General features: G+C 47.0%; 1 protein-coding gene, 1 long non-coding RNA gene and 1 pseudogene across 5 annotated transcripts in view; 1 reads left to right on the top strand and 2 right to left on the bottom strand.

Moving 5' to 3' along the window:
- Positions 1-25,934, top strand: part of SEPTIN9 (septin 9) — a 442,263-nt gene that overhangs the window by 313,743 nt on the left and 102,586 nt on the right. The gene's annotated exons all lie outside the window — the stretch shown is intronic.
- Positions 1-25,934, bottom strand: part of LOC135055888 (uncharacterized) — a 76,948-nt gene that overhangs the window by 45,658 nt on the left and 5,356 nt on the right. The window lies entirely within an intron of this gene.
- LOC134896811 (5S ribosomal RNA) lies at positions 1,518-1,638 on the bottom strand (annotated as a pseudogene).

The raw sequence follows: 25,934 nt of genomic DNA, 5'->3' as shown, positions 1-25,934 counted from the left end.
AAAGACCCCATCCCATATACCCAGCAAGTAGCAGAGTAAAAAAAAAAAAATAAGATTCTAAACCTACCGGTAAATCTTTTTCTCCTAGTCCGTAGAGGATGCTGTGGACTCCGTAAGGACCATGGTGTATAGACGGGCTCCGCAGGAGACATGGGCACTCTAAAGACTTTAGATGGGTGTGCACTAGCTCCTCCCTCTATGCTCCTCCTCCAGACCTCAGTTAGAGAACTGTGCCCAGAGGAAACGGACAGTACGAGGAAAGGATTTTTCTTAATCTAAGGGCAAGATACATACCAGCCCACACCATCCACACTGTACAACTTGGAACATACGAACCAGTTAACAGTATGAAACAAAACAGCATCAGCCCGAGACTGATCAAAACTGTAACATAACCCTTATGTAAGCAATAACTATATACAAGTCTTGCAGAAATACGTCCGCACTTGGGACGGGCGCCCAGCATCCTCTACGGACTAGGAGAAAAAGATTTACCGGTAGGTTTAAAATCTTATTTTCTCTTACGTCCTAGAGGATGCTGGGGACTCCGTAAGGACCATGGGGATTATACCAAAGCTCCAGACCGGGCGGGAGAATGCGGATGACTCTGCAGCACCGATTGAGCAAACATGAGGTCCTCCTCAGCCAAGGTATCAAACTTGTAGAATTTAGCAAAAGTGTTTGACCCCGACCAAGTCGCCGCTCGGCAAAGCTGTAATGCCGAGACGCCTCGGGCAGCCGCCCAAGAAGAGCCCACCTTCCTAGTGGAATGGGCCTTTTCCGAATTTGGTAACGGCAATCCAGCCGTAGAATGAGCCTGCTGAATCGTGTTACAGATCCAGCGAGCAATAGTCTGTTTAGAAGCAGGAGCGGATTGAGAAACAGAAAAATTGGAAACCGCACTGGTGTAATTGATGTATATGTATAATGATGGTTATCTGTATAAACTGATAAATAAATTTAAGGTTCAAATCCTTATTTTAGGGAGCAGATACTTAAGGTAACACATTCCTTATTTTTATGTATCAAAAAAGCTACCCATCAGTGGTGCTCCCCCGAGTCAGTTATTCATAGTGAGAACATGAAAAAAAGAAGAAAGAAGACTCTTGTTGGGAAGCACTCAATATACAGATAACGTTGTACGACTAAATGTCACAAAAACTAACTAAAATACAATATTTTATTAATTCTCTTTAAAATTAATTATTGAGGAGTTCAATGGGTGCCGATGTTTATTAAATGGTGACATTGCGAAAATATAAAGAGAAATATATAAATTGTAAGGTACAAATACCTAATTCAGGCCGAAGTGGGTATGTCTATAGTGTTGTTAGTAATCACACTCCAACTGTAGGACAACCTGTGATAATAAATTGCTCACTTATTGAAAATATGACCATCATTTGTAAGCTGCTATATATCCCAAATGGGAATTTTAATCCTAGCAGATAGTTGAATCATAGGTCATAACCGAGGTGTAATACAATGCTCTGTATTGGTGACAGATGGGTGGCAAATATTTGCAGTACCAGGGTGTTCCTTGGTAGTCTCCTATCCAAGTACTTAACCCGGCCCTCCACTGCTTGGCTTCCAAGATCAGATGAGATTGGGCATCTCCAGCGGGGTATGACCGCAGACCTTATGCTCACCCTTGTCACACTGTGTCCACAATTGGGCACAGACAGGAGCCAATTTACGTTGTTATATGAGCCACAGGTATCGATACAGCTGATTTGATAAAGAAATCAAAAAAAATTTTTTATCATAAATGATAAGGTATAACAAAAGATTAAGTACCCATCTGGATTTTCACGGCTTAGTTAGTCGCAGTATCAGTAGGAATAAAACCTCTCAGCTGCACAGTTTATCATATATATGAAAATAAAACATTAGATCAAAATGATGGTATTTTTAACTGTGCAGGAAAGGGAAACCTCCAAATTTGGTCTCCAAAACAGTAATGAAAGTATGATATTACACTTTGAATTATCAAAGAAGCAGGGAAACACAAACAATGAAATCTTCAGCTCTCAGAAATTATTCTCAAGTAATAGAAAAATAATGATAAATTGACACAGAGTGTTTTCTATATGATATGTGTCTTCAGGAAATACTGGGATAATTATGGGTTTCTGCCATGTAAAAGAGAGAGAGAGAAGGCGTTTATGTGCTGGATAAGGTCAAAAAAATGGCAGACGTATCCACATCCGCTTTTTCATAGAAATATAGACCTCAAAAGGGTTGCATTAATTCCCTTGCTGGCGATAACTGACTGTCAATAGTATAGTCTATGCACCATGTGGGTAAGGTATTTGTAAATACCGGTCCGTGCAATGACAATGCACTGGTGCACAGAGACACATGTATTGAAAATGCACTGGTGCACAGAGACACATGTATAAACCAAACCTGGTGTATGTTCATAAAGTTCTAGTCCTACTTGTATACTGGGGGAGATCCTGGTATGAGGAAGGTGCCGGCCGCGTCTGCCCGCGTCCTGTCTGCTGCCGAGCTCCGGCCGCACTGTACTTCCTGTTTGGCTGGTTCCCTTGGCGACGGACTTTGCCGAGAACGGCTCGTTGCGGTCACGTGTGCGCACCACGTGACCGTGAGGATGCAGTCTCCTTCCTTCTTTCTTCTTTTTTTCATGTTCTCACTAGAAGCAGGAGCGCCAAGCTTGTTGGCTGCATACAGGACAAACAGTGCCTCTGTTTTCCTAACCCGAGCCATCTTGGCTACATACATTTTTAAAGCCCTGACTACATCAAGGGACTTGGAATCCTCCAGGTCACCCGTAGCCACAGGCACCACGATAGGTTGGTACATATGAAAAGATGAAACCACCTTAGGCAAAAATTGAGGACGAGTCCTTAATTCTGCTCTATCCACATGGAAAATCAGATAGGGGCTCTTGTGAGACAAAGCCGCCAATTCGGACACCCGCCGTGCAGATGCCAAGGCCAACAATATGACCACCTTCCAAGTGAGAAATTTTAAATCCACCGTTTGAAGAGGCTCTAACCAGTGAGATTTTAGGAACTGTAACACCACGTTAAGGTCCCATGGTGCCACTGGGGGCACAAAAGGAGGCTGGATGTGCAGCACTCCCTTTACAAAAGTCTGGACTTCTGGGAGAGAAGCCAATTCCTTCTGAAAGAAAATTGATAGGGCCGAAATCTGTACCTTAATGGAGCCTAACTTTAGGCCCATATTCACTCCTGTCTGTAGAAAGTGGAGAAAACGGCCCAGGTGGAAATCTTCAGTAGGAGCATTCTTGGCTTCACACCAAGATACATACTTCCTCCAGATGCGGTGATAATGTTTCGCCATCACCTCCTTCCTAGCCTTAATCAGAGTAGGGATGACTTCCTCCGGAATACCTTTCCCCGCTAGGATTTGGTGTTCAACCGCCATGCCGTCAAACGTAACCGCGGTAAGTCTTGGAACACGCAGGTCCCCTGCTGCAATAGGTCTTCCCTGAGAGGAAGAGGCCACGGATCTTCTGTGAGCATTTCCTGAAGATCTGAATACCAGGCCCTACGAGGCCAATCCGGAACAATGAGTATTGTTTGCACTCTTTTTGTCTTATGATTCTCAGTATTTTTGAGATGAGCGGAAGAGGAGGGAACACATAGACCGAATGAAACACCCATGGTGTCACCAGGGCGTCCACCGCTACTGCCTGAGGGTCCCTTGACCTGGCACAATACTTCCGAAGCTTCTTGTTGAGGCGTGACGCCATTATGTCTATTTGTGGAAGTCCCCACTGACTTGTTATCTCTGCAAAAACTTCTTGAAGTCCCCACTCTCCTGGATGGAGATCGTGTCTGCTGAGAAAGTCTGCTTCCCAGTTGTCCACTCCCGGAATGAAGACTGCTGACAGAGCATTTGTGTGATTTTCCGCCCAGCGAAGAATCCTGGTGGCTTCCGCCATTGCCACTCTGCTCCTTGTCCCGCCTTGGCGGTTTACACGAGTCACAGCTGTGACGTTGTCTGATTGAATCAGAACCGGTAGGTCTCGAAGAAGATTCTCCGCTTGTCGTAGGCCGTTGTATATGGCCCTCAATTCCAGTACGTTGATGTGTAGACAAGCCTCCTGGCTTGACCATAGTCCCTGAAAATTTCTTCCTTGTGTGACTGCTCCCCATCCTCAGAATGGGGACCGTCCGTGGTCACCAGAACCCAGTCTTGAATGCCGAACCTGCGACCTTCGAGAAGGTGAGCACTCTGCAGCCACCACAGGAGAGACACACTGGCCCTGGGGGACAGGCTTATTTTCTGATGTATTTGTAGATGGGACCCAGACCACTTGTCCAGAAGGTCCCACTGAAACGTCCTCGCATGGAACCTGCCGAAGGGGATGGCCTCGTAGGTCGCCACCATTTTTCCCAGTACACGAGTGCATTGATGGACTGACACTTTTTCGGTTTCAATAGGTCTCTGACCATGTTCTGGAGTTCCTGGGCTTTTTCCCTCGGGAGAAAAACCATCTTTTGTTCCGTGTCCAGAATCATGCCTAAGAAAGATAGCCGAGTCGTTGGAATCAACTGTGACTTTGGCTGATTTAGAATCCAGCCATGCTGCTGCAGCACTCTCAGGGAGAGCGACACGCTTTTCTGCAATTGATCTCTCAATCTCGCTTTTATCAGGAGATCATCCAAGTACGGGATAATTGTGACTCCCTGCCTGCGCAGGAGCACCATCATTTCCGCCATTACCTTGGTGAAAATCCTCGGGGCCGTGGAAAGCCCAAACGGCAACGTCTGAAACTGGTAATGACAGTCCTGTACAGCGAATCTCAGGTATGCCTGATGAGAGGGATATATGGGGACATGAAGGTATGCATCCTTTATGTCTAGTGACACCATAAAATCCCCCCCTTCCAGGCTGGAGATAACTGCCCGGAGCGATTCCATCTTGAATTTGAACTTTTTCAAGTACAGGTTTAGGGATTTTAGATTTAGAATGGATCTGACCGAGCCATCCGGTTTCAGGACCACAAACAGGGTTGAATAGTACCCCTTCCCCTGTTGAACTAGGGGAACCTTGACAATCACTTGTTGTTGACACAGTTTTTGAATTGCAGCTAAAACTATCTCCTTTTCTGGGGGAGAAGCTGGTAAAGCCGATTTGAAAAATCGTCGAGGAGGCACGTCTTCGAATTCCAGCTTGTAGCCTTGGGATACAATTTCCACGTCTGACTGAACCCAGACGTGGCTGAAGAGTCGAAGACGTGCCCCCACCGGCGCGGACTCCCTCAGTGGAGCCCCAGCGTCATGCAGTGGATTTAGTAGAAGCCGGGGAGGACTTCTGCTCCTGGGAACTAGCCGTAGCAGGCATTCTTTCCCTCTACCCTTACCTCTGACGAGGAAGGAAGATCCCCGACCTCTTCTGGACTTATGCGACCGAAAGGACTGCATCTGATATTGTGTTTTCTTTTGCTGTGGGGGAACATAAAGTAAAAAAGTAGATTTACCCGCGGTAGCTGTGGAAACCAGGTCCGCGAGACCTTCCCCAAATAAAACCTCACCCTTGTAAGGCAAAACTTCCATATGTCTCTTTGAGACGGCATCACCCGTCCATTGGCGGGTCCACAGGGCTCGCCTAGCCGAAATCGCCATTGCGTTGGCTCTCGATCCTAACAGCCCAACGTCTCTCGAAGCGTCTCTCATATATAAGACTGCGTCTTTAATGTGACCTAAGGTCAATAAAATGCTATCCCTATCTAGGGTATCAATGTCAGATGACAAGGTATCTGCCCAAGCTGCTACAGCGCTACAAACCCAAGCCGACGCTATTGCCGGTCTGAGCAAGGCACCCGTATGTGCATAAATTGATTTTAAGGTAGTTTCCTGTCTGCGATCAGCAGAATCCTTGAGGGCTGCCGTGTCTGGAGACGGTAGCGCCACCTTTTTGGACAAGCACGTTAAAGCCTTGTCCACCCTGGGCGAGGATTCTCACCGTAACCTGTCCTGTGCAGGGAAAGGATACGCCATAATAATTCTCTTGGGAATCTGCAGTTTCTTGTCTGGAGTTTCCCAAGCCTTTTCAAATAACGCGTTCAGCTCATGAGATGGGGGAAAGGTTACCTCAGGTTTCTTTTCCTTAAACATGCATACCCTCGTGTCAGGTTCAGAGGGGTCATCTGTGATATGCAAAACATCTTTTATTGCAATAATCATAAAATGAATACTTTTGGCCAGCCTTGGGTGTAACCTCGCATCATCGTAGTCGACACTGGAGTCAGAATCCGTGTCGGTATCAGTGTCTGCTACTTGGGACAGGGGATGTTTATGAGACCCTGTAGGGCCCTGTGATACAGCCAAAGCCATGGATGGACTCCCTGTCTTTTCTCTGGACTCTGCTTTGTCCATTCTCTTATGTAATAAAGACACATTTGCATTTAAAACATTCCACATATCCAGCCTATCAGGTGTCGGCGTCGCCGACGGAGACACCACAATCATCTGCTCCACCTCCTCCTTAGATGAGCCTTCCGCTTCAGATATGCCGACACACACGTACCGACACCCCCACACACTCAGGGATATATATATATGGAGACAGTCCCCCAATAAGGCCCTTTGGAGAGACAGAGAGAGAGAGTATGCCAGCACACACCCAGCGCCACCGAATAAAATCCCAGTCAGTACAGCGCTTTAAATATACTCACTGCGACAAATAAATGTGCCCCCCCCTCTTTTTTGCCCTCTGTACTTGTGTTCAGCAGGGGAGAGTCCGGGGAGCCAGCTTCTCTGCAGCGTGCTGTGGCGCTGGTTAGTGCTGAGGAATCAAGCTCCGCCCTCTTACCGGCGGGCTTCGATCCCGCTCAAATCTTTATACTGGCGGGGGTTTTTGCAATATACTGCCTCCACAGTATATATCTATGCCAGTGTCCCTAGAGGGTTAATAATTGCTGCCCAGGGCGACCCCCTGCGCCCTGCACCCATACAGTGCCGCCAGTGTGTGTGTGTGTTGGGAGCAATGGCGCGCAGCGTTACCGCTACGCATTACCTCATAGAAGATCAGAAGTCTTCTGCCGCCTTTGACGTCTTCTTTCTTCTCATACTCACCCGGCTTCTATCTTCCGGCTCTGTGAGGAGGACGGCGGCGCGGCTCCGGGACGAACGGCGAGGGTGAGACCTGCGTTCCGACCCTCTGGAGCTAATGGTGTCCAGTAGCCTAAGAAGCAGAACCTATCATTTAAGTAGGTCTGCTTCTCTCTCCTCAGTCCCACGATGCAGGCAGCCTGTTGCCAGCAGTGCTCCCTGAAAATAAAAAACCTAACAAAAAGTCTTTTTTCAGAGAAACTCAGTAGAGCTCCCCTGCAGTGCACCCAGTCTCCTCTGGGCACAGGATCTAACTGAGGTCTGGAGGAGGGGCATAGAGGGAGGAGCCAGTGCACACCCATCTAAAGTCTTTAGAGTGCCCATGTCTCCTGCGGAGCCCGTCTATACCCCATGGTCCTTACGGAGTCCCCAGCATCCTCTAGGACGTGAGAGAAATAATAATAATATGGCAGAGGAGGAACCATACAGGGGACTTACCAGAGTGCAGAATGCATTCTGTGCCCGGGTCTGAGAGGAGGTTTTCCCTCTGTGCATACTTGGGTGGAACTACAAGACCCAAAATGCACTACAGCTTGCAAGTCCCCGGCTGCCCACTGCTGAGTTTAGGGTATGCTCGACCTCTCCACTCAGCCCTCCAGGTCCGGATCCGCACTTGTTAATTCTCCTTGCTGCCCTGAAACTCTGCACCATGGGGGTCATTCCGAGTTGTTCGCTCGTTATTTTTTTTTCGCAACGGAGCGATTAGTCGCGAATGCGCATGCGCAATGTCCACAGTGCGACTGCGCCAAGTAAATTTGCTATGCAGTTAGGAATTTTACTCACGGTTTTTTCTTCGTTCTGGTGATCGTAATGTGATTGACAGGAAGTGGGTGTTTCTGGGCGGAAACTGGCCGTTTTATGGGTGTGTGCGAAAAAACGCTACCGTTTCTGGGAAAAACGCGGGAGTGGCTGGAGAAACGGAGGAGTGTCTGGGCGAACGCTGGGTGCGTTTGTGACGTCAAACCAGGAACGACAAGCACTGAACTGATCGCAGATGCCGAGTAAGTTTGAAGCTACTCAGAAACTGCTAAGAGGTGTGTAATCGCAATTTTGAGAATCTTTCGTTCGCAATTTTACTATGCTAAGATTCACTCCCAGTAGGCGGCGGCTTAGCGTGTGCAAAGCTGCTAAAAGCAGCTTGCGAGCGAACTCGGAATGACCCCCCATGTTCGTTGTTCATTGGCTTCATGTTACCCGGCCTCCTGTTTCTAAGCAACGGGGAGGAGGTGGCTCCGGCTGACACCCGCCAGGCTGCAGTGCCTGTACATATATAGGGGGTAATTCCAAGTTGATCGCAGCAGGAAATTTTTTAGCAGTTGGGCAAAACCATGTGCACTGCAGGGGGGGCAGATATAACATGTGCAGAGAGAGATAGATTTGGGTGTGGTGAATTCAATCTGCAATCTAAATTGCAGTGTAAAAATAAAGCAGCCAGTATTTACCCTGCACAGAAACAAACTAACACACCCAAATCTAGCTCTCTCTGCAAATGTTATATCTGCCCCCCCTGCAGTGCACATAGTTTTGCCCAACTGCTAAAAAATTTCCTGCTGCGATCAACTTGGAATTACCCCCATAAGCCGATCCTGATAGTTCACAAAGGGAATCATCATGTGTGCGCTTCTTTCTATAGCACTTGGTTCTTACTTTTACAAATACAGTATGATTTATTAGCAGTTTCTTATATAGCGCCAACATACCTAAACACTGTAGGCATACCTCCCAACTGTCCCGATTTTCACGAGACAGTCCCGTATTTTTGGGACTGTCCCGCTGTCCCACACGCGGGCCACAGTGTCCCATGGAGGGGGTGGGGCAGTCAGGAGGCCTCCTGTCACTAGCAGCTCTGCAGTGAATAGTTGCTGTGCGCATGCGCACAGCATCTATTCACAAGTGACACAGTGACACAAATGGTAGAGTGCTGGCCATGACCCCACAGTCACGGAAAACAGGGTGAGTGGTTTGCAGTCGTGGCATTGCCTCGAAGCCCTTTTACATAGGCCATACCCCTTTTTCGTGAGCGCACGCCTTTGGCACGTGAGATGTGTCTCTTCTGGGATCACAGTGTTGGGAGGTATGCTGTAGCATAATGATATGACTCCTCAAGATGATTGTGGAAAGATGCCAACTTCTGTCAGGACGTGTGTTTTTTTCCTACACATATGTCCGCATGCACGGATTTTCAAGCCGCAGCATATATAATAGCCCCTCTCCTCTTCACAGGTCCGGCCATCCAGGGATCTTTCTTGATTTGCATCAGACTGCATTCTCATTATTCTGAGTAGCCCTGGGTCAACCGCTACTGTCGATGGTACTTCTTTTCTGCCTATGCATTGCAATTACGCGACGGCATATGCATAGGGGGGAGGGGAATTGCACTTTCTGTCTCAATAGCGATCCAAGCTGAATGATGTCCTAGTTCCATTGTGATTCATCTGCACCTTTTTCCTGTGCAGTGATAGTTGCAGCCTGGCATCTCTAGCAGGTACGGTACTTCTCTTGGAGCGGCTCAGTTATACCAGGTGTCTCACACCGTATAGCATATAGACACCATGTGGCTCTCCAGCTTTTGTGACACTACACATCACAGCATGCCCTGCCACCATTTTAGCATTCCCATATAGCAAATCTGTGGCAGGGAATGCTGGGACTTGTAGTATCACAACAGCTGGAGAGCTATGTGTCTGAGGACACATCTGTATATATTGGGGAGTGACATTGCGGATAAGGCTAGATTTTGTGGATATTATGGCAGGGACCTAATGCCGTTTGTCTCAACAATTTTTCCAGCTGGTGATTATTTTTTTTCTGTGGTAGGGGGATATTTTTGTCAACTAGTAAGAAAAATAATGCAATCATAAAAGACATGATGATGACTGGCATATCAAGGGATGATTATATGTTTAATTACATATTAGCATACTTTATGCAAACTTATAGTATGCATTTACATTGTATACAGTACAGTATATGGGCACATGTACCCACATTTTATGTACACTCATTTATGGGCAACTCCGTAGCTGTTTCTCTGGGTTTAAAGAGGTGAACCATTGTAGCAAAGTGAGGAGCAGTTTGAATCCATGAAGTCTTTGGGCGAACTAGAAGAATAAGAATAAAGTGTAGTTGACCGCCTCCATGACACATTCAGTGCTGTCCACTTCCTGTCTTTAAGATACTTATGGGTCTATTTACTAAGCCTTGGATGGAGGTAAGGTGGATGGAGATATACTACCAGCCAACCAGCTCCTAACTGTCATTTTTCAAACACAGCCTGTGACATGGCAGTTAGGAGCGGATTGACTGGTACTTTGGGCCTAATTCAGACCTGATCGTAGATGTGCGAGAAAACGCACATCTACAATAAAAATCTTAGACATGCGGGGCCTCAGCCCCGCATGTCAGTCTCTACTGCTCTAACCCTTCCCCCCGCAGACGTGCAAAAGCATCGGGCTTCAGCCTGCATTTGCAGCAGCGACCAGGTCTGAAGTAGGCCCTTTTTTTTTGTTGCACTTTATCTCCATCCTAGGCTTAGTAAATAGATCCGTCTATCCCCATAATTAACAGATTTGACAGTATTTGCAATGTACAGAGAACTGTTATGTAGTTTAATATGACAGTGCCTTTTTTATGCCTGTGTTCAGGCTTCTGCTGCGGTGACAGAAAGCAATCTGTATTATATAAGCTAACGCCTGTAGTGAAATGAAAACACCACTGTGAAAAGCGGTGATGGTTCTCGCTGCAGGGCAGGGGTAGGAGACCCTTGTTCTGGGAACCAAAAAACTGCTTCACATAAAGCCACATCTGGCGTCCATCTGCTTGCTGTAATACAGAACAGCCTCCTGAGATCTCTGCAAGGGAGCAATGACCAGTATCATGTAACACTCAGCCGTGCAGTGGGGCCCCCTTTGGGACAGGAAGATCAAACCCATAGAAATGTTAGGGAAAATCACAGCCACCAATATGAGATATTTCTCTTTCATAAGCACCCATGTACTGTTGTCTCAACTGAATACATATGCGGCATACAGAGTAGTTGTTCAGACCCCTAGAAAGATATTTGGTTACTAATCATACTTATATACACATGCATGCATACATACAAACACACACACACACACACATTTATGTATGTGTTTTAGATATTGTTATAAAGTAGAAATATTTTTAAATTAAATATTATTATTTGAAACCACTGGCATTTCCATACTTTGTTTTTTTAATTTGGTTTTGCGTGATCCTTTATATCAGGGGTGGGCAATTATTTCAGCTGTGGGGCCACTTGACATTTCCTGTCAGTATCCAAGGGCCACATACAAAATAGCAGCTCCCCCCACTTGCCAAAAATATAGGGACGTGGCTTCATGTGGAAGGGGTGTGGGCAAAAAATAATACAGATTCATATTAGGCTGCACAATAGTCTCCATTATTCAAATTGCGCCACTTACACACATTACACCAGGTAGAGCCCCTTTTACACACATTACGGCAGGTAGAGCTCCCTTTTACACACATTACGGCAGGTAGACCTCCCTTTTACACAGTATGGAAGGTAGAGCCCCCTTTTACACATTACAGCAGGTAGAGTCCCCTTTTACAAATTAACATTTTATTTAGGATAATTATTGTGCAGCAAGCAAATTATTCAGTGTCTTATGGCCCCTGGGGAAAGGTGTGACACGGTGACAGAACACAAGGGGTGTGACACAGTGACAGAACACGGGGAGGGGGGTTGACAGTGACAGAACACGGGGGGGTGACACAGTGACAGAACACGGGGAGGGGGGATGACAGTGACAGAACACGGGGGGTGTGACATAGTGACAGAAAACGGGGTGGTGGTGACAGTGACAGAACACGGGGGTGACATGGTGACAGAACACGGGAGGGGTTGGTACAGCGAGAGCTAAAGATCTCTCCCCCAAACCTAAAATCAGTCTGATGCCACTGCCGGCACACACAAATATACACACACACCCTTTTTTTTTCTCACTCACTTTTCCCATTAACGTACTGATCTGGCTGGCAGTGGCAGAAGGGATGGATCTGTAGCAGCCTGGCTCTTGTTCCGTGTAGCTCCGCCCCCGTGTTGCCCCGCCCCCTCATCGGCACATAGCCCCGCCCACTTTTCGGCTGAACACAGCCGTTGTCACTGGGGACTCTGGAGGCGGGAGGAGGTGGCTGCTACAATGCAGCAGCAGCAGAGGAGAGAGGCGCCGTCGGCAGCTTGGAGGTACTGCAGTGCAGAGCAATGACAAGCAGCTCAGCCGGTCGGGCCGCTTGTCATTGATCGCTGGTGGGAGGCAGTGGGCCGGGCAGGATCGGTTTGCGGGCCACATCCGGCCCGCGGGCCGTATTTTACCCACCCCTACTTTATATGATGGTGATTTGGTCTCTTAAATTAGAACCTGTGCAGATGGGTTCTAAAGGATTGCTGCAGTGGAATTGATTTATGGCATGACAACCTAATTTGACTACTTTATTATATAAATTGTTTGCTGGCACCGTTAGGGGAATTTGTGTATTTGCTGTGCTATAAAAATACTTACCCTCATATACTTACAGGGTTAATGAGGGTACCAGGATGCATTTTGGACCTGAAGCATGGGAGTGTCGTCGCTTTGAGAGATTATATCTATCTATCTATATTCATCTTTTTTATTTGTTTTATGGCAACCTCACATGCACAAATAGGATTTTGTTCATATTTGTCAGCAGATTTAAAGACTGAAACATACAACCAGCACATGCTAGAATTAACTGTTCTGCTAAGGTTACTACTACATTACCACTACTCCGCTGAAGTGATTGTCATAATTACTAAATCAAACCTGTCCATTCAGAGGTCATTGCTCATACATCTAAAAGGTACCAAACTGAAGACCGAAGCAAATGTAATAGAAAATACATTGGGGGTAATTCCAAGTTGATCGCAGCAGGAAATTTTTTTAGCAGTTGGGCAAAACAATGGAGGTCATTCCGAGTTGTTCGCTCGCAAGGCGATTTTAGCAGAGTTGCTCACGCTAAGCCGCCGCCTACTGGGAGTGAATCTTAGCATCTTAAAATTGCGAACAAAGTATTCGCAATATTGCGATTACACACCTCGTAGCAGTTTCTGAGTAGCTTCAGACTTACTCGGCATCTGCGATCAGTTCAGTGCTTGTCGTTCCTGGTTTGACGTCACAAACACTCCCAGCGTTCGCCCAGACACTCCTCCGTATCTCCGGCCACTCCTGCGTTTTTTCCGGAAACGGTAGCGTTTTTTCCCACACGCCCATAAAACGGCCTGTTTCCGCCCAGAAACACCCATTTCCTGTCAATCACATTACGATCGCCAGAACGATGAAAAAGCCGTGAGTAAAATTACTAAGTGCATAGCAAATTTACTTGGCGCAGTCGCAGTGCGGACATTGCGCATGCGCATTAAGCGGAAAATCGCTGCGATGTGAAGATTTTTACCGAGCGAACAACTCGGAATGAGGGCCCATGTGCACTGCAGGGGAGGCAGATATAACATGTGCAGAGAGAGTTAGATTTGGGTGGGTTATTTTGTTTCTGTGCAGGGTAAATACTGGCTGCTTCGTTTTTACACTGCAATTTAGATTGCAGACTGAACACACCCCACCCAAATCTAACTCTCTCTGCACATGTTATATCTGCCTCCCCTGCAGTGCACATGGTTTTGCCCAACTGCTAACAAAGTTCCTGCTGCGATCAACTCAGAATTACCCCCATTGTGTAGAAAAAATATATATTTTGATATTCCAATAAGATCTCCGGAACTAATAATAAAAAAAATGAAAGCTGCACCACTTACAAAGAAAGGCTAGGATTTGAAGATAAGTACACTCTCTGAAAGAATCAGCTCTTGATGTGAGAAATCAACTCGGTCTGATACAACTAAAGGGCCTCATACACTAAAACGATATGTCTGAGGCTGAAGTCGGAGGCGATTTCCCTTGAACTCTCCCTGGAGCTTCCCGGGAGTGTTTACATATGATTCCAAACGATTTGGTACAATTTGACTTTTTTGATCATGCTATACATCGCATATGATATGTCAAGCGCCTACAATAGCATGCATTCACAGGTACCATCGGATACATCTGATGGGCTGGATTAGGGTGCTTCAAACTTCATACTATAGATCGCATTCGATATATCGCGAGCACAAAACCCACACTTTTTTCTGTTCGATTCCATACAATTCCATTTGATCACGACAAATAACGAGTGCAGCACCAACGACCTGGAGGAGTCGACCCGATGCTCACGGGGCCGCGCATCGGATTGGATACACAGCAAAAATGCACGATTTCCCCCTATATATTGGCCCGAATGACTGAATTGAGCTGAAATTGAGCAAAATTGTTCTAGTGTATGGTGCTCTTAACTTGACCGCACAATTGATCTGCAAGATCTGGCTATTTGGCAAAAACAACTGTAATCTATGGTTAGAATAATGTGGTTGGATGTCTTGTATCCAAAGACTGCATTGTGTACAGAATGAGAGCATCTGCTTTATAGCATCTTGAAAGAACCTACAGAATGAAGCATCATGGGTGTCTTATTGATATGCATGTTTAAGAATTTAGGCAGCACATAATAAAGTATAGTAGTGTTAAAAAAAACAAAATAAAAAGCTCAGTGGGGGCGATTCAAATGTTTTATTGGCCACCCAAAGTAATTCAATTGTTACTCTGTTTGGGCATCCATTACTTTTTAAGCGCCAAAATAGATGGGGTTAAACTCCCATTTGTGAACCTAAACCAGTATCCGTTCAGATGGGCGACAATGTTAAGGTCAACACTCATTAGGTCGACCCCTATTGGTCGACATGGACAAACGGTCGACACATGAAAATGGCAACCACATGAAAGGTCGACACATGAAAAGGTCGACGTGCGTTTTTCAAATTTTTTTTCTTTTTTGGAACTTTTTTTATACTTTACGATCCACGTGGACTACGATTGGGAATGGTAACCAGCGCTGAGCGCAGCAAAGTACCGTGCCCGAAGCATGGCGAGCGAAGCGAGCTATGCAAGGGGACGCAGTGCACTAATTGGGGTTCCTTGTCACTTTACGCAGAAAACGACCCAAAATAAAAGTAACCTTTTAATGTGTTGACCATTTTCATGTGTTGACAATTAGTCCATGTCGACCATGAGTGGGAAAAGTCCCTATTGGTCAGCATGCCAACCGTCGGGATTGTGAGGGGGCGAGATGTAGGGGGAGGTTATGTGACCGTCAGTCTCCTGACCGCAGGTCACATGACTACATACCGTGTGGAATATCTCATGTCAGCTGAAACAGCGGAGTACAGGAAAGATGGTCGGTAGGCTCAGACAATGATGAGGTCAGAAGTGTCACCTGCTAAAGTGCTAAATGACTAAACTACGTTGCGATCATCACTAGTGACGTGCGGTGGGGTGAGGCAGACCCTTTCCTGTCATGCTCCAGTATACGCCAGAGTTTTATATATAAAAAATACAAAGAATATTGTATAAATATATTCTTTGTATTATTCTAAGCATTTTTATGGTGAAAACTCGAGTAAAAAGCCTGACAGGAAGGGCAGTGCCTATCTATTCTGCACATCTCTAATCAAAAGTCACCATATTTCCAGCGGTATATACTGTTGCACCGGTGTATAATGCCCACATGAACTCTTGGGCTCATATATTGTGTGTAAATGTGACTCTGTCACTAGCCAGTGCCTCCCCAGTCATTTACCTCACCACACATCCCTGATCATAACTATTAATTGTGCACATAATAAAAACCATTTGTATTATAAATAGGAACATTACACCAAAATAAAACTTACATCACCTACAAAGCAAAGAGAACTTGAAAAGCAGTACTGATAAGTGGAACACAGCATATTAACCATGGTTTTTCTGTTGCGGTTATACTTTTGTGCGTTGTTCTTATGTCACTTTGATAGTTAATTGTGAAACTAAAATTAACAATTTTGATACTAAGTAACTAGAATAAAGGTGATTACGAGACAGTTGCAAATAAAAAAAAGCGTCCATTGTAATATGCAATGTGTTATTCTAGAACATGATTTGGTTACAGTTGAATGATAGTACAGCTTTATCATTCAGTCTTAAAGCCCATACACACTAGACGATTTTTATCTCGATTTGAGCGATAACGACGGTTTTGAACGATCTATTGTTCAAATTGTCTAGTGTGTACACAGCAAATGATGAACAATGCATGCATTTACATGAGTGGTTGTTCCTACTAATACCCCTTTTCCACTAAAGCACGGGTCGCAGCCGTGTCGCCTGACACGGCTGCGACCCGTGCTACAGCCCCTTTTGAACAGCGCTCACCAACCCGGCATATTGCCGGGTTGGTGACGCTACTACTGACGTGGCAGGGGCGGCGCTGGGAGATCACATGATCTCCCAGCGCCGCCCTCCCTATACACTGTGAACGGGAGCCCGTTCACACTAGACAGCTAGCCGGGTTGAACACGTGTTCAACCCGGCTAGCTACCCGGGTAGGATTCCGGGAACTTGATCCGGGAATTTGCCGGGGAACCCTTTTCCACTAGGGCAAAACACGGGTAAATGCGTGCCCCCGCGCATTTACCAGTGTTTCTAAGAGCAAGTGGAAAAGGGGTATTACACTGAAAATGCATGGTGCCGCCAGCTGGGAATTCTCCGCCCTGGGCACTATTTGGTCTATTACTAACTCCATCCCCTCTAAGGCATTATTTTTGCTTTTGATTTGTATGCATACCACTAGATTAAATGCCATTAATATTAATATATTCAGCCCTCCCAGGGACAGACTTGGGCTGTGAAGCAGCCCTGGCACATCACTGTGCGCCACAGGCGCGCGCACAAAGGGGTGTGGCCACAGCTCATAGAGGCATGTAGGGTTACCACCTCATCCCTTTTATTCTGGACACATATTAATTACACAGGTTCTGATTAAAAACGAAATGGAAATGGAGTCGAAGTCAGCCAGCCACAGAACCTGTGTCATTTATATGTGTCAAGAATTAAAGGGATGAGGTGGAAACTCTAGGGGCATGCCATGAGTCAGGGGGCCTGTATACCGGCGGCGGACGACCTAGCAGAGAGCGAGGAGGCTGCACTTCTTGGCCAGCCTCGCTCTCTGTGTAGCTGGACTGACCCATCCAACAATCAGCCCTACTGGAATTTGCCAGATGGTCTGTCCTGCCCTGAGCTCACCCCAGTAAAAACAAAACAGAGCATTGCTTTTTAAGATTCTTTACCTCAAACACAAATCACAGCTTGAAATAATAAAATATGTGGTAATTAAGAACTAGGAATAGTGGATAAGCTAGTTCTGTCATATTTGCTTCATTTGTAAAGTGTCAACATATTGTAAAATAACAAAGACAATGCAAACGTTAATTAATTCCAAAGTACACCAGTGCCAGAGAAGAGGGATATCACTACTGTATCTAATAGCCACAATACAATGCCCCTGCTGCAGAGTCTTGTGAATCACCCCTTCACTGCCACAGTGAGAACACAGTATTGTATAGGGAAGGCAGAGGGAGCGCAAATAAGAATTACAGGCATAGTGGAGAACAATTCTTCAATTGTCTGATGAAGGATCCCATCTCTGAAACATGTACCATGACACTGAGAGGGTTAATCATATATATGCCTTCAATCCTTGTTGGTTGTCTAATTACTAACTTTAATTATAGACAATACATTAACCTAGATTAAGAAAATCTAAAGGAGTTCTGATAGTGTCATATGTTGAGGTACAGTACATCCTTATTTTTTTAGTTTATGTAATTTACTCACTGCCTTTTTAAAATATTACTAGTATTTGTATCTACAGATGCTTACGTCAGTGGTGAGGAAAAAAGTATACATTAGTGAACTTTGATGGAATGACATGATATAACACACATATGATAATGGGTTACCTATATTAGTGGGATGCAAATTATTCATTTAACCTAGCCACATTTGTTACAATCATTCAAAAATATTTATTCGTTTTTTTATCAAATTGTTAGAATTGGGGTGTGTAAAGGTGGGTACACACTGGCCGATATATCGGCTATTCTATTGAACGGGCGATATATCGCGGGTCCGTCGGCCAGTGTGTACGGGCGATATGTCTGTGAACTCCGTAGTTCACAGACATATCGCGTCGGCCCCACAGCACAGCCGACGGCCAATATATCTACCGATATATTGGCGCATTGCTGTGTGTGTACGGGCGACCAGCCGGCCGCCCGTACACATGCTGTGGCGGCCGGTGGTGCTTGACAGCTTAACTGGGCGGGCGTGTGTACACGCCCGTCCAGTTCATGATGTCAGTCCCCGACGGTTCGGGCAGTGTGTATGCACAGCACACTGCCCGATCCGTCCATAGATAAATCTGCCGATCAATTGATCGGCAGATATATCTATCAGTGTATACCCACCTTTATACACTATCAAAAGTTGATGGCAAAGTCTGCTTTTAGCCGGATTGGATTTGGTGGATTGTTTTTATACAAAAGTATAAGATTAAGTTGAATATTTATTTTAAAAAATAACAGAAGTGCCGCAATATTTTCCGGTGTACATTGCAGCGGGGATAATTATTTTCTACATGATTATCCCAGCTATGTACTAACTCGCAAGCACAGTGGTAGCATTAACCAGGGCCGTAACTAGGTGTGTACCAGTGGTGCCTTGTACATAGCGCAACTGCACTGTGGCCGCACCATCTGGAAGCACCACCTGCACGGCCCTGCCCGCTCTCTCTCACTGCAGAGACGCTGCAGCGCTGCACTGCACACAGGGGGGTTTCTGATCTTTTTTTATGTAAAGAAGCCGGAGCCGCGGGCCGCTATTTAAGCCCCCCCCCCTCTGGATTTGCTCTGCCCAGAGGCGTCACTAGGGTTGGTGTCACCAGGTGTGGTAACTGATGGTGTCAACCCCCCATGGACCATACCGCGCGTGCTCACAAAGTAAGATGCAATTGCATCCAACATATGCAAACGCCTCTGCCTGATTTGACAGGCAGGGGAGTTCAGGGGGTGGCGATACGGCGTTGTGGGGTTATCGAAGCCGCATTGCGGGGGAATGGCATCATAAATGGAGATAAGTTTGGGCCGGCCGTGTGACGTCACACGCAGACGCTGCGATTGGAAACATGGCGGCGTGTTACCCTAAATCATTGATGCAAACACAATTGTATTCTTGACAAGTAGATCACTGGCCGCCAATAGCATGTTGGGAGGCTTTACCCTGTGCTGGGCGTCCCCAAGAATGCAAGAGATACTGTAGCAGTTTTGTTATTTTGGCAAAACTGCAACTGAAGCTTAATAAGGCACCTAGACCAGTATACAATTACACGCGGAGAAACATCGGGAGCGAGAAACTCTGAAGCTTCTTTGATATATTTTTTGGGGGGGCTATCCAATTAGGTGACCTGGAGTACAAAAAGTAAATTTTCTCCCAAAAACACACAGGTTCAGTGAAACCTGTGTGTTTTCAACAGCCCTGTTTTCGGACAATAACTCGGCTGTTTTCCGGATTTTGCTATGCCTGCCTGAGGGCCGTGCTTAAGTGTAGTGTACCACACCATATACCCCTTATACACATTATGCACCACAATAGTAGGACCCCTATACTATCTAGTACTGGTGCTCCTTACACATTATGTCACATGGCATGAGCCAAAATTCACATGGAATGAGACACAATTCACATTATGCCATACAGCAGGGACGGGGAACCTTTAGCCCTCCAGCTGTTGCTGAACTACACATACCAGCATGCCTTTAGCATTTGCAATTTGGCCATGCTAAAACTGTTGCAGGGTATGCTGGGATGTGTAGATCAACAACAGCTGGAGGGCCAAAGGTTCCCCATCCCTGCCATACAGTATGAGACGAAATTCAAATTTTTACACACAGTATGAACCGAAATTCACACGGAATTAACCAAATTCACATTATGCCACACAGTATGAGCCGCAATTCATTGACAGGGAGAGTGACAGCAGGGACATAGGGACAGGGAGAATGACAGCAGGGACATAGGGACAGGGAGAGTGACATCAGAGACATAGGGACAGGGAGAGTGACAGCAGGGACATAGGGACAGGGAGAGTGACAGCAGGGACATAAACATAGAAACATAGAATTTGACGGCAGATAAGAACCACTTGGCCCATCTAGTCTACCCCTTTTTTTTTTATCCTTTAGGTAATCTCAACCCTTTTTGAACCTTAATTCTTTGTAAGGATATTCATATGCCTATCCCAAGCATGTTTAAATTGCTCTACAGTCTTAGCCTCTACCACCTCTGATGGGAGACTATTCCACTTATCCACTACCCTTTCTGTGAAGTAATTTTTCCTTAAATTTCCCCTGAACCTAGGGACAGGGAGAGTGACAGCAGGGACATAGGGACAGGGAGAGTGACATCAGAGACATAGGGACAGGGAGAGTGACAGCAGGGACATAGGGACAGTGACAGGGAGAGTGAAAACAGGGACATAGGGAGAGGGACAGTGACAGGGAGAGTGACAGCAGGGACATAGGGATAGGGAGAGTGACAGCAGGGACATAGGGATAGGGAGAGTGACAGAGAGAGGGACAGCAAGGGCATACAGAAGGGAGAGAGAAAGGCAGCAGTGTAAAATTACCTAATCAGCAGCGGTGGTGTGGAGGATGTGGTGATTGGCGGCGTGGAGGATGAGGAGGTTGTGGTCAGCAGTGGTGCAGAGTTGGCTGTGGTCGGCGGCGGATGAGGAGGCTGTGGCTGTCGGTGCAGAGGCTGTGGGCGGCGGTGCGGAGGAGGCTGTGCTGTGGGAGGCGGCAGTGCGGAGCAGGAGGCAGTGGGCGTGGGTGCAAAGAAGACAGCGGGCGGCAGTGGTGGCCTTTGGCGCGGCTCTGGTCCGCCTATGACCGCCACTATATCAAATCTGCCAACATATTTTATTAACTTAGTCAAAAAAAATAACACTGGATTATACTGTAATAGTAAACTGTAAATACTAACATTAGATCACAAACACACCTTCTGGCAACTGAAACAGCTCACAGCCAGCCAGGGAAGTAGAGACAATGAGGTCCGCACAGTCACTTCACTCACTGTAGTATAGCCAGGTCCTCCCTCTCTGGTAACGCTGCACACTGCACAGCACTCGACTCGAGCTCCTCCCAGAATGGCCTGCGGTGCCGACGTATGCGATGATGTAATGGGTAGTGACGTACAGCACCCGGCATCTATAGAGATTGCGGCAGTACAGACCCCGTGCGTTGTACATAGGCAGGCCAGGCAGCTGTCTGATTTACTTTGAACCAGTCTTTTGAAGTCGGCGAGGGGCCTTGATGCCGGGAGTGAATGTGGGTGCCGCTGCGGACGTGGATGGGATGGGGGTGCGGGTGTGCAGCTCTTTTTGGTGCATACTTGCCTGCTTTTAAAAAATAGTTTCAGGGAGATTGTGTTAGCAGAATGCGCCGCGTGCCGTTGAGGGGGCATGTCATGTCTCACTCCACCTTTACATACAAACACACTGATGATATAGGTCCAGAGCAATAAAGCTGTCAGAAAACATTGTATAGCAGCCCACACGATTTCACATATAGGTATATCCGTCGTATTGTCTGTTAATATGTTGCAGAAAATATAAACTCCTAAGTATCAGAATATTTTAACTACATGAATACGCCAGAGGTGCCATTCATATAAAGCGGCAAGTATCAATCCCGCATTCACATATCGGTGCCCTAATAATTGCTGTTCATACAAATAAGTGTGCGGTATGATGAGATTCAGAGAGGATGAGATTCAGAGAGGACCGCTGGACCGGCCACTTGGGCCGGTCCAGCGGTCACTGAGACACGCTGCCGCTCAGTCCGGCGGCAGCATGTCTCAGCTGTCAGGAGAGGAGAGCGCCTGCCAGCGCGGCTGTGTCTGGTGCTGCGGCGGCTTCGTTCAAACCAGCCGCCGGTTCGTGAGCCAATCAGAGCTCGCGGACCGGCAGCCAATCAGAAGCTGCCGGTCCGCGAGCTCTGATTGGCTCACGAACCGGCGGCTGGTTTGAACGAAGCCGCCGCAGCACCAGACACAGCCGCGCTGGCGGGTGCTCTGCTCTCCTGATTCACCCCCGTCCCTCACAGCCCGGAGGAGCAGCAGCAGCAGCAGCAGCAGTGCAGTAGCGGTAAGTAGCTGCAGCACTGGCTGCTGTGGGGACAATTGTATATCTGGCACTGTGGGGGCAATTGGCTGGCACTGTGGGGCATTTGTATACCTGGCACTGTGGGGGCAATTGTTTACCTGGCACTGTGGGGGCATTTGTATACCTGGCACTGTGGGGGCAATTGTTTACCTGGCACTGTGGGGGCAATTGTATACCTGGCACTGTGGGGGCAATTGTTTACCTGGCACTGTGGGGGCATTTGTATACCTGGCACTGTGGGGGCATTTGTATACCTGGCACTGTGGGGGCAATTGTTTACCTGGCACTGTGGGGGCAATTGTATACCTGGCACTGTGGGGGCAATTGTTTACCTGGCACTGTGGGGGCATTTGTATACCTGGCACTGTGGGGGCATTTGTATACCTGGCACTGTGGGGGCATTTGTATACCTGGCACTGCACTATTGGGGGCATATAATGTAAATTTCGGCTCATACTGGGTGCTATAATGTAAATTTCGGCTCATACCGGGTGCTATAATGTAAATTTCAGCTCATACCGGGTGCTATAATGTAAATTTCGGCTCATACTGGGTGCTATAATGTGAATTTTGGCTCATACTGTGTGGTATAATGTGTAAGAGGCACCAGTACTAGATAGTATAAGGCAGGGGTGGCCAACCAGTTAGAAGCAAAGAGCCAAAAAATATCTGTAGTCAAGCGAAAGAGCCACTGTCATGTGCGCGCCGAAGGCGCGCCCAAAAAATGGGGCGTGGCCTAGCTGGCACAAGGCTACGCCCCATTTTTGTGTGTATGCCTTCAGTATGATGTTCGTAGGAGCATGACCGTGTGTATTGTTCTCCCCCATTTTTAATCACGCAGGTGGTGAGCCCAGCACATAGAAAATAACACATCATCTGCACACAATCTTCCCAGTATAAAAATAAGAATTTACTTACCGATAATTCTATTTCTCGGAGTCCGTAGTGGATGCTGGGGTTCCTGAAAGGACCATGGGGAATAGCGGCTCCGCAGGAGACAGGGCACAAAAGTAAAGCTTTCCGATCAGGTGGTGTGCACTGGCTCCTCCCCCTATGACCCTCATCCAAGCCAGTTAGGTACTGTGCCCGGACGAGCGTACACAATAAGGGAGGAATTTTGAATCCCGGGTAAGACTCATACCAGCCACACCAATCACACCGTACAACTTGTGATCTAAACCCAGTTAACAGTATGATAACAGCGGAGCCTCTGAAAAGATGGCTCACAACAATAATAACCCGATTTTTGTAACTATGTACAAGTATTGCAGATAATCCGCACTTGGGATGGGCGCCCAGCATCCACTACGGACTCCGAGAAATAGAATTATCGGTAAGTAAATTCTTATTTTCTCTATTGTCCTAGTGGATGCTGGGGTTCCTGAAATGACCATGGGGATTATACCAAAGCTCCCAAACGGGCGGGAGAGTGCGGATGACTCTGCAGCACCGAATGAGAGAACTCCAGGTCCTCCTTAGCCAGGGTATCAAATTTGTAGAATTTAGCAAACGTGTTTGCCCCTGACCAAGTAGCTGCTCGGCAAGGTTGTAAAGCCGAGACCCCTCGGGCAGCCGCCCAAGATGAGCCCACCTTCCTTGTGGAATGGGCATTTACATATTTTGGCTGTGGCAGGCCTGCCACAGAATGTGCAAGCTGAATTGTATTACACATCCAACTAGCAATAGTCTGCTTAGAAGCAAGAGCACCCAGTTTGTTGGGTGCATACAGGATAACAGCAAGTCAGTTTTCCTGACTCCAGCCGTCCTGGAACATATTTTCAGGGCCCTGACAACATCTAGCAACTTGGAGTCCTCCAAGTCCCTAGTAGGTGCAAGGCACCACAATAAGCTGGTTCAGGTGAAACACTGACACCACCTTAGGGAGAGAACTGGGGACGAGTCCGCAGCTCTGCCCTGTCCGAATGGACAAACAGATATGGGCTTTTTTGAGAAAAAAACACCAATTTGACACTCGCCTGGTCCAGGCCAGGGCCAAGAGCATGGTCACTTTTCATGTGAGATGCTTCAAATCCACAGATTTGACTGGTTTTAAACCAATGTGATTTGAGGAATCCCAGAACTACGTTGAGATCCCACAGTGCCACTGGAGGCACAAAAGGGGGTTGTATATGCAATACTCCCTTGACAAACTTCTGGACTTCAGGAACTGAAGCCAATTCTTTCTGGAAGAAAATCGACAGGGCCGAAATTTGAACCTTAATGGACCCCAATTTGAGGCCCATAGACACTCCTGTTTGCAGGAAATGCAGGAAACGACCGAGTTGAAATTTCTTTGTGGGGCCTTCCTGGCCTCACACCACGCAACATATTTTCGCCACATGTGGTGATAATGTTGTGCGGTCACCTCCTTTCTGGCTTTGACCAGGGTAGGAATGACCTCTTCCGGAATGCCTTTTTCCCTTAGGATCCGGCTTTCCACCGCCATGCCGACAAACGCAGCTGCGGTAAGTCTTGGAACAGACATGGTACTTGCTGAAGCAAGTCCCTTCTTAGCGGCAGAGGCCATAAGACCTCTGTAAGCATCTCTTGAAGTTCCGGGTACCAAGTCCTTCTTGGCCAATCCGGAGCCATGAGTATAGTTCTTACTCCTCTACGTCTTATAATTCTCAGCACCTTAGGTATGAGAAGCAGAGGAGGGAACACATACACCGACTGGTACACCCACGGTGTTACCAGAACGTCCACAGCTATTGCCTGAGGGTCTCTTGACCTGGCGCAATACCTGTCCCGTTTTTTGTTCAGACGGGACGCCATCATGTCCACCTTTGGTATTTCCCAACGGTTTACAATCATGTGGAAAAAACTTCCCGATGAAGTTTCCACTCTCCCGGGTGGAGGTCGTGCCTGCTGAGGAAGTCTGCTTCCCAGTTTCCATTCCCGGGATGAAACACTGCTGACAGTGCTATCACATGATTTTCCGCCCAGCGAAAAGTCCTTGCAGTTTTTGCCATTGCCCTCCTGCTTCTTGTGTCGCCCTGTCTGTTTACGTGGGCGACTGCCGTGATGTTTTTCCCACTGGATCAATACCGGCTGACCTTGAAGCAGAGGTCTTGCTAAGCTTAGAGCATTATAAATTTACCCTTAGCTCCAGTATATTTATGTGGAGAAAAGTCTCCAGACTTGATCACACTCCCTGGAAATTTTTTCCTTGTGTGACTGCTCCCCAGCCTCTCGGGCTGGGCTCCGTGGTCACCAGCATCCAATCCTGAATGCCGAATCTGCGGCCCTCTAGAAGATGAGCACTCTATAACCACCACAGGAGAGACACCCTTGTCCTTGGATATAGGGTTATCCGCTGATGCATCTGAAGATGCGATCCGGACCATTTGTCCAGCAGATCCCACTGAAAAGTTCTTGCGTGAAATCTGCCGAATGGAATTGCTTCGTAGGAAGCCACCATTTTTACCAGGACCCTTGTGCAATGATGCACTGTTTTTAGGAGGTTCCTGACTAGCTCGGATAACTCCCTGGCTTTCTCTTCCGGGAGAAACACCTTTTTCTGGACTGTGTCCAGAATCATCCCTAGGCACAGCAGACGTGTCGTCGGGATCAGCTGCGATTTTGGAATATTTAGAATCCACCCGTGCTGTTGTAGCAGTATCCGAGATAGTG

This window comes from Pseudophryne corroboree, chromosome 3 (assembly GCF_028390025.1).
Source record: "Pseudophryne corroboree isolate aPseCor3 chromosome 3, aPseCor3.hap2, whole genome shotgun sequence".
NCBI classification, from domain to species: domain Eukaryota; kingdom Metazoa; phylum Chordata; class Amphibia; order Anura; family Myobatrachidae; genus Pseudophryne; species Pseudophryne corroboree.
This window is presented reverse-complemented; position numbering and strand designations above follow the sequence as displayed.